This window comes from Porites lutea, chromosome 2, assembly GCF_958299795.1.
Source record: "Porites lutea chromosome 2, jaPorLute2.1, whole genome shotgun sequence".
Lineage (NCBI taxonomy): Eukaryota > Metazoa > Cnidaria > Anthozoa > Scleractinia > Poritidae > Porites > Porites lutea.
The window spans coordinates 8613052-8620248 of record NC_133202.1 but is presented as its reverse complement, the minus strand read 5'-3'; the positions used below and the strand labels follow the sequence as shown (position 1 = coordinate 8620248).

The 7197-nt window shown below is 41.0% G+C and overlaps 1 pseudogene; it reads right to left on the bottom strand.

Annotated features, from left to right (window-relative positions):
* Nucleotides 1-3022: 3022 nt before the first annotated feature.
* On the bottom strand, nt 3023-5816 carry LOC140925574 (extracellular calcium-sensing receptor-like; annotated as a pseudogene).
* Between the last annotated feature and the right edge of the window lie 1381 nt (nt 5817-7197).

The window sequence follows — 7197 nt, the reverse complement described above, 5'->3', positions numbered from 1 at the left end:
TCAAACACATCTTATTAAAGTTTATTAAGTTTTCTATCATATTTTAATGATTTTATTTATGCTATAATAATACAAGGTTGGTAAAACTGCACTTCCGGTTCCAGCCTCGTTTCCATGTTATATGGAGAGGGCTCCTCCGTGTTTTGCTAAATTTTAACATGTTGCCGTGCTCGGATTTTTTGGGGACTTTTGATATGTTCAATAACTCATCAGTTCTGACATATTTTCGAAGAGAAAGCTTTTGGGGGAATTTGCTCCGGGTCAGCCTCTGATATGACTCGACTAGTAGCTGGAATAAGCCAAGTAATGAAGCATATAACGATAAATCGTCCTCAAATGGCCTCGATAACTAAATCATACTTAACTTTGCAAAAGAAGCTATTGTTTGTATCCGTCGTATAACCCATCGAAAAAGCGAGAAGTCATCGCATGACGTTAGATATAACAGAGGTAATACTCACGGGTTTCACGAGTGCTATGCACTATTTTTCGCCAAGAAACAAATTTAAAACTTCAATTCTTACCTTACCCTAGTCGGCTCTTTTACTTCGCATTTGACGACAAATTAAAGGCAAACAAAGACATGAAATCCGCCGCTCTTCTTTCATAGGTAGCAAGCCGCACGAAGTCGCACGAAGTAAAATCCACCGATATGCACTGCATTCTCACTACCAATTAAAGCAAATGTCGTGGAGTAAAACCGACGAGGAGAAAAAGACGCCAGATCTTCGCCTCGGCAATGTATTCCAGCCGTACCAAGCCGGCGTATCTCCAGAAGGTGGTCTAGAAGTGGGACTAATCTTGCAATTTTTTAGAAGCCCTTTGCGCGCAAACTAATTTATTCTGGCGCAAAATGAAGATTAACACTGAATTTATACTGAAATCTAATACACGGCAAGTAAATTTTCGCACATTCGAGGAGCACGACAAATTAAATTGGATTAAGTTGGATTAGCTGCCCGCTAAGAAAACATCTCTGCGTGGGATTGTACTTACAGTAAAAGCCATTCGTGTCCCCTCATTGAATGACTTTCAATCCCAAATACCCTAAGTGAGACCAAAATCTGCAATTAACATCCCAAGGCGAGAAGACAATCACCCCCGTCACTTATATGTGGGAGTCCCCCCTCCCCGGCATTCATCAATGATATAGGCTTGGCTAAACTTTGTATCCAACTTCCAGGGCCAAACGGCTTTGAAGATAAGAAGAATCTTGATACCAGCTGTATTTCATTTTGTTGCGGCAGTAGAATAACACGAAAAAATAAAAGATTAAAACTATACAAAGCTTTAGTTGTCAGTAAGCAAATTTCCGTGCTGGATAAGGTTTTTGTTTTATTTCGAATTCACCTGACAAAATTTTAACCAGCCTGACTAGATTGTTCCTGGAACGTGAGTAAGGATACGACTATGTAACGGTTGACTCTAAACTGGTTAATTTTTTGCGACGACGAACGAAAGCTGCATGTCTGGCACTCCTTTTCATCTCCCCAAGCTCAGACCCAATTTTTTTTCACATCGATGAGCTTCAAGTTTTTATAACCATGGAGGTTTCAATAAAGTATGATTCAAGTGCAAACATGGTGTTTTGCCAATTTTTGCCGTTCACGTTGTCGTCGTTGCTTACTCCTACCTGAAGTTAAGTCATCAAGAAGGAGAAAAACGTTGTTATCATGCACTGAAATGAAAATGCTAAAAATGAGTATTTACAATAAAATCTACACCCTCAATAAAATACAACGGAAAGTAGACAACTACAATACTCTGATACTTAAATTGTTGTGTATTCACTTCAGAGTTTACAACAGTTTCTATTATCAGAAATATACTCTAAAAAGTTCAATTTTCTAATTTTGTTCCTAAAACTGGCTAAGCTAGAAGCCTCTCGTGGATCTTTGTTTAGTTAAGACCATAAGAAGGGACCTATATATCTGATCGAGCCATACTTGACTTTATACATCAGTACTACGATGTCTTGAAGTCTATTATACAACGTGGGAAGGTTAGCCCTCTCTAAAATGTTCTTCATACGTATCCGAGTAGGATCTATATGTGGCTCTTAATGCCCTTTCTTGTATTCGTTCCACCTTCCTTTTGTCTGACGATCGACTTACGGAAATGCCATATTAGGTGGCAATATGTAAGATGGGGCAAAATAAAAGCTTTATACAGCAACAGCTTAGCCTTAGATGGTATTAAATTTCGTAAACGAGATAGTATCCCGACTTTTCGGCTAGTCTTGTTACATAGCTCATTAAAAATCCTTCTTAAATACAAGGTCATCGTCGATGTGGACTACTAGCAGTTTAATATCCTCTGATTTGTCAATGGGTAGGCCATCCAGGCTTAGCACTGCATCACTCGTATCGCCATCGATTTTTCTTGGGTTGATATTTAGGAATTAAAACTTCTCTGGCTTGGCTGATAAAAAGTTATTTAAATACCATTTCAGAGCTTGCTTGCTGCTTGTTTTCAGTTGCTGTCTAACTATTTTGTGATTTGTTCCTCGTCACATGCAATTTTTGGTCATCCGCGTACATGGTTGTTTTTCCATTCTTGACATGCAAACGGTAAATCATTCTGGAACATGTTCCAGAGTAAGGGCCCAAAGGATGATCCTCGCGGACATCCACTTTTCATAGGTTTCCAAATGCTTGTAATTTCACCCAGTTTACCCTGTTTCGTCTGTTTTCGAAAAACGATCGCATGAAATCGAGAGATCCACGTCCAAAGCCATAAGCCTCCAAATTCTTTATTGTCAGAGAGTGACTCAAACAGTCGAAGGCTTTACTCATATCGGTAGATAGAACATAAAAGGGTTGTTTTGAGTCGACAGCCTGTTTCCAGTCCTCTATAAGACCACATATAGGCTGTCATTTTCGAGTACACGAACACAAAACATACATGGTAAAGACGTCTAGTATATTTAATGATTAATCCGGGAAAAGATTGAGAAGTTGAGGTATTTTTCCATGTTACTGGTCAAAAGAATGGCTGGTGGGCGAACTGAAATCCAGCGTTTTTAATTTTCGGTATTCAGCGCAGCGTTAGGTAATCCTTCATTAATTTGTCCAGGCAAAACTCTGGTTGCCGTGACATTACGAAAGGAGAAATTCATCACCTGCGACCTGCCGCTTTCGATGGTGTCTTGCTGGGATTGGAAAATAAGAATGTAGATTCTGGGACCGAACATGCATCCCAACATACCAAACGAAGTTACTAAAGTCGTAGTACAAGATACAATTGTCACGTACCAGCTCTCAAAAGCAAACAGCACAGGGTAATATGCCAGTGATGACAACAGTAGAATGTACATAGAGAATCCTATGTATTTTGTCTCGTTAAAGTTGTCGGGAATTCCTCTTGCCTTGAAAGCGTAATACGTAGACAGGAAAGCCACAATGAGCGTGTAAGCACAGACTGCGATGAACAGTGCAAGGCCGACGTTGGTGTCAAATGGTTTGCACACAAGAAAGATGTACTCATCTACGCGGATGACTTTATTACGCCTCGGGGGGTCAAGAAAGATCCACCAGGCCCCGGTTGTTCAAACGTCGGATAGCGCTATCCACCGGATAAATCACTATCCAGCGGATAAGTATTACGGAAATCAATTACGCTATCCGCTGAATAGTGATTTATCCGGTGGATAGCGCTATCCGACGTTTGAACAACCGGGGCCAGGCCAATAAACACAGGAAAGCTAAATTCATACCTGAGAGAAAGATGCCCTGCCTTGTTGGGGTTTTGTAACACGGTGTAAACAACTGCGCCACTTTATCGACCTCAAAAACGCTTGCTATTCGCATAGTTTTCAAAAAGAGCACTGTGATACAAAGACTGAGACCAAAATAGCGCCAGAAAAATGTTGCGGTGCAAAGTGAATGGCTGGGCTCAAAAAGTTCGAGGACGGCTAAAATAAAGAGAGCTGAGATACCAAATAGCAACAGAAAAGAGATCTCTCTGTTAGAGGCCTTCACGACTGGGGTGTTGAAAAACTTGATGTAGGTGCCTCCTACGAACAATATGAGAATTAAACCAAGTGAAGCCACCACTGTTATGGTGATTCCATAGATATTTAAATGCGTGATGTTGATGAATGGTAGCTTTTCACACCTACTGAGCCCCTCGTTTGACTTTGTCTCTGGGTCACACTTAGTGCAGCTAATAGATCCGACTTTGGTACTGACAGTTCCCAGTGGACAATGAATACAATCCCAGGAACATGGCTCGGTTTTCTCCCTTCTGGTACCAGGTGAACATTCTGATGAACAGTAGGATAACGGGGTGAAGGGAGTTCTCCATCTTAGCCTGGACAAATGTACTTTGAGTTTGGGCGTGTTTTTTTTGTTCCAAGAACCAACCAGAATATTTTTGCGGGCTGCATCTGTGGTTAAGTCAAGCTGAAAGTTTATGATGTCGTATAAAGTTGTTAAAGGATCTCCAAACTTGTCAAATCGTACCTTGCCAGTGTTGCCGTGAAAAATAATATTTTTGAGATATTTCTTTAGATCATGTCCCTTTGCAGTTGGCTCTACTAGAGGACAATTACCTCTTTCACCAGCACCATGTATAGTATGAGAACAACGGTAAATGTTATCAAGGGCGTGTGCAATAGCATAAGTAGCGTCAATGACATACGATACGAAGGAACTACGTATCTTTTGTAGCGCATGGTGTAACGTCAGATTTGCTTCGCAAAGTGTGACCCCAGAATCATCGGAATATGTGGCTGAACAGTTAAATTGAAATCTCCAGAACTCTTCCCACCAGTCTGCGCCTCTTTCAATGCTTTTGGCAGGGGTGATCGTCTTAAGGTGCTCTTCAAATTCGGGAAAGGAATAGTCACGTGGCTTTATTCCCAAGGAGCCGTTTAGTATTGTGAAGTGCGAGTCAAGATAATGTTTTTCATCCGCGGTCAGTGCGTCACTAAGTATCCAAGTCTTTCCTTCAAGATTTTGAGCCGTTGCTTCTGCAAAAAATGCTGTTCCGTAACCGCCAGAAAGCCAAACAATGATCACTGCGACTTCAGACCTCCTTTTCATCTTGAGAACAGTTTCCTTTGTTTTATTCCAATGGCCTAGCCGTGGAATATACTCAGAAAAAGCAATGCAAAATGTTTTCCGGTTAGAGGATTCTTTTTCCTGCGCCGAAATCCCGTTTTGTCCACAAGAATCATCCAACCCGACAGCCGCCACGTAAGTCCAGTTAAAGCGCTCTATGATGTCTGCCATGACCTTTGCTTGCCAGTTGTCTGGTGGAACTGTTCTGAAAAAGTCTTTGTACATTTGTGAACTCAACTCATCGCTTGTTGCAGTCGGGCTGATGGCGGGAATGTCACAAACTTGAAGAAGACTTCCTACTAGCACTGCAGTGCCAGAATCGATAGGGCCAACTAACGCTGAGATAGTCTTGGTTTTGGTTTCTTTGACATATGTTGTGTGGGAGGTGCTGATGTTTTGGTTAGAAATATGTACTGGATCGCCATCACACAAAAAGTCATAGGCTATTTTCATGGCTCGAGCATTGCTCAAACAGTAGTCTCTTAAATCGTAGCCGATTGTCACGTTCGGTAAAATACTGGAATTCTTGTTAATTTTCTCAATAGCAAAGATAGTAGCCTCTGCGTATCCCAGCCCTGTGGTAGAAAGCTCAGTACATTGATCATTAGTGCCAGAATAGTGGATGTTGAGTCGACCACCAACTATAACGTCGCCATCTTTATAATTTCTATATCCGTCGTTAGAGGATGTTTGAGGAAGAAATACAAAATATAGCGGTATAAAGAGAGGCGGTTTTAAGATGCATGAAAGCATTATGTTTTTCCTCCACTTCATCGGCCTTGTGTGGTTTGCACTAAAACAAATCAAAGGAATATAGATTTAAGCTTGCGAACAGTTTCAACAAAGAATTGCGTTCAGCAGTAAGAACTATTCTTTCCCAACTACAGTAAAACATTTATTGAGCAAACTTGTTTTTAGCGGTAACTTGCTTAAGTTCCCGATATCGTTTCGGGAATCCATAAATTATTGTAAAACTGGCGTATACTGAATAAACCTTCACATATATTCAGCAGTCAAAGTACCCTTTTTAACTCGTGGCTACCCGTAAAGGATATCTGCGATTTATAGTGTTGGCTGCGATGTGCAAATGAGTTACTCACTTTCTTTGTGCGGACACTGTCACATCTGTGTCGACGGTAAGGGACTGAATGAATGAAAACATTATGAAAACATTATAGCGAAATACACTTTTACATGTAAAAACTCATCAGGTTTCTGGGATCTTCCGTCTCCTGACAGTTGAAAACATCCCTAGATCAGATTAGGTGAAAATGATTTTTAAGAGCAGCCGTCTAAATGACAGTGAATTCGGATATAAGCCACAGTTACAAAAGTGAACAATGGAGGAAACCTATCTCTTTTGGTCTCCATGCAGAATGCGCGTTCAAATTTAAGCTTGTTATGACGTTGTCTGAACTCTTGCGCCAGCTGGTTTTGCAGAACGAGAGCACGGAAGCTAGTGGCGAAAAGCGCCAGCTTTTTGGCGGCAAAAAAGGATTAACGTCCAGCTTTAACTAGCTAAAGCTGTTTTGTCTCGATATTTTTGACGCACTATTATTTGGATTTTGGAAAGTCTCCCCCCATGGCCTCTGAGTCAATAGCCCATGAGGCCGAAGACCGAATGGGCTATTGACTCAGAGCCCATTCGGGCTCGAGGAACAATTGTTAAGTATACCGTTTGTGTCCGGCAGTTCCGATGAAATTGCATTTTAGCAATTGAGTGAAACAATGTCAGTTGACAGTCTGAGTACATTCACTTCTTAATCTAGACATTGGGACCTTTTCGCGTAAAGTTTAGCTCTGGCTTTAGTGAAAATTTAAAATTCAGTTTTTTAAAAAGCAGATGACCTGACACCAACCCTGTGGAGTATGACATGGAAATATCCTCTGGCGCAGTAAAAGCGTGGGAACGGAAAACGAATTGCGAAACGCTTTTTGGCTTCCGGGACATGTAATGGAAAAAAGTTGGGTGAACAAAGGCACGTCTTATTCGCTGCTGAACCAAGATTAATGAATACTAAGTATTACTTTATTGATCATGTGACTGAGCTTACACACAAATACAAGCGAATATGAGTGTAAGAACTCGGCGAATTTTTGTCCAGTTCTGGTTCTATTAATTCTTTGCCTCGGA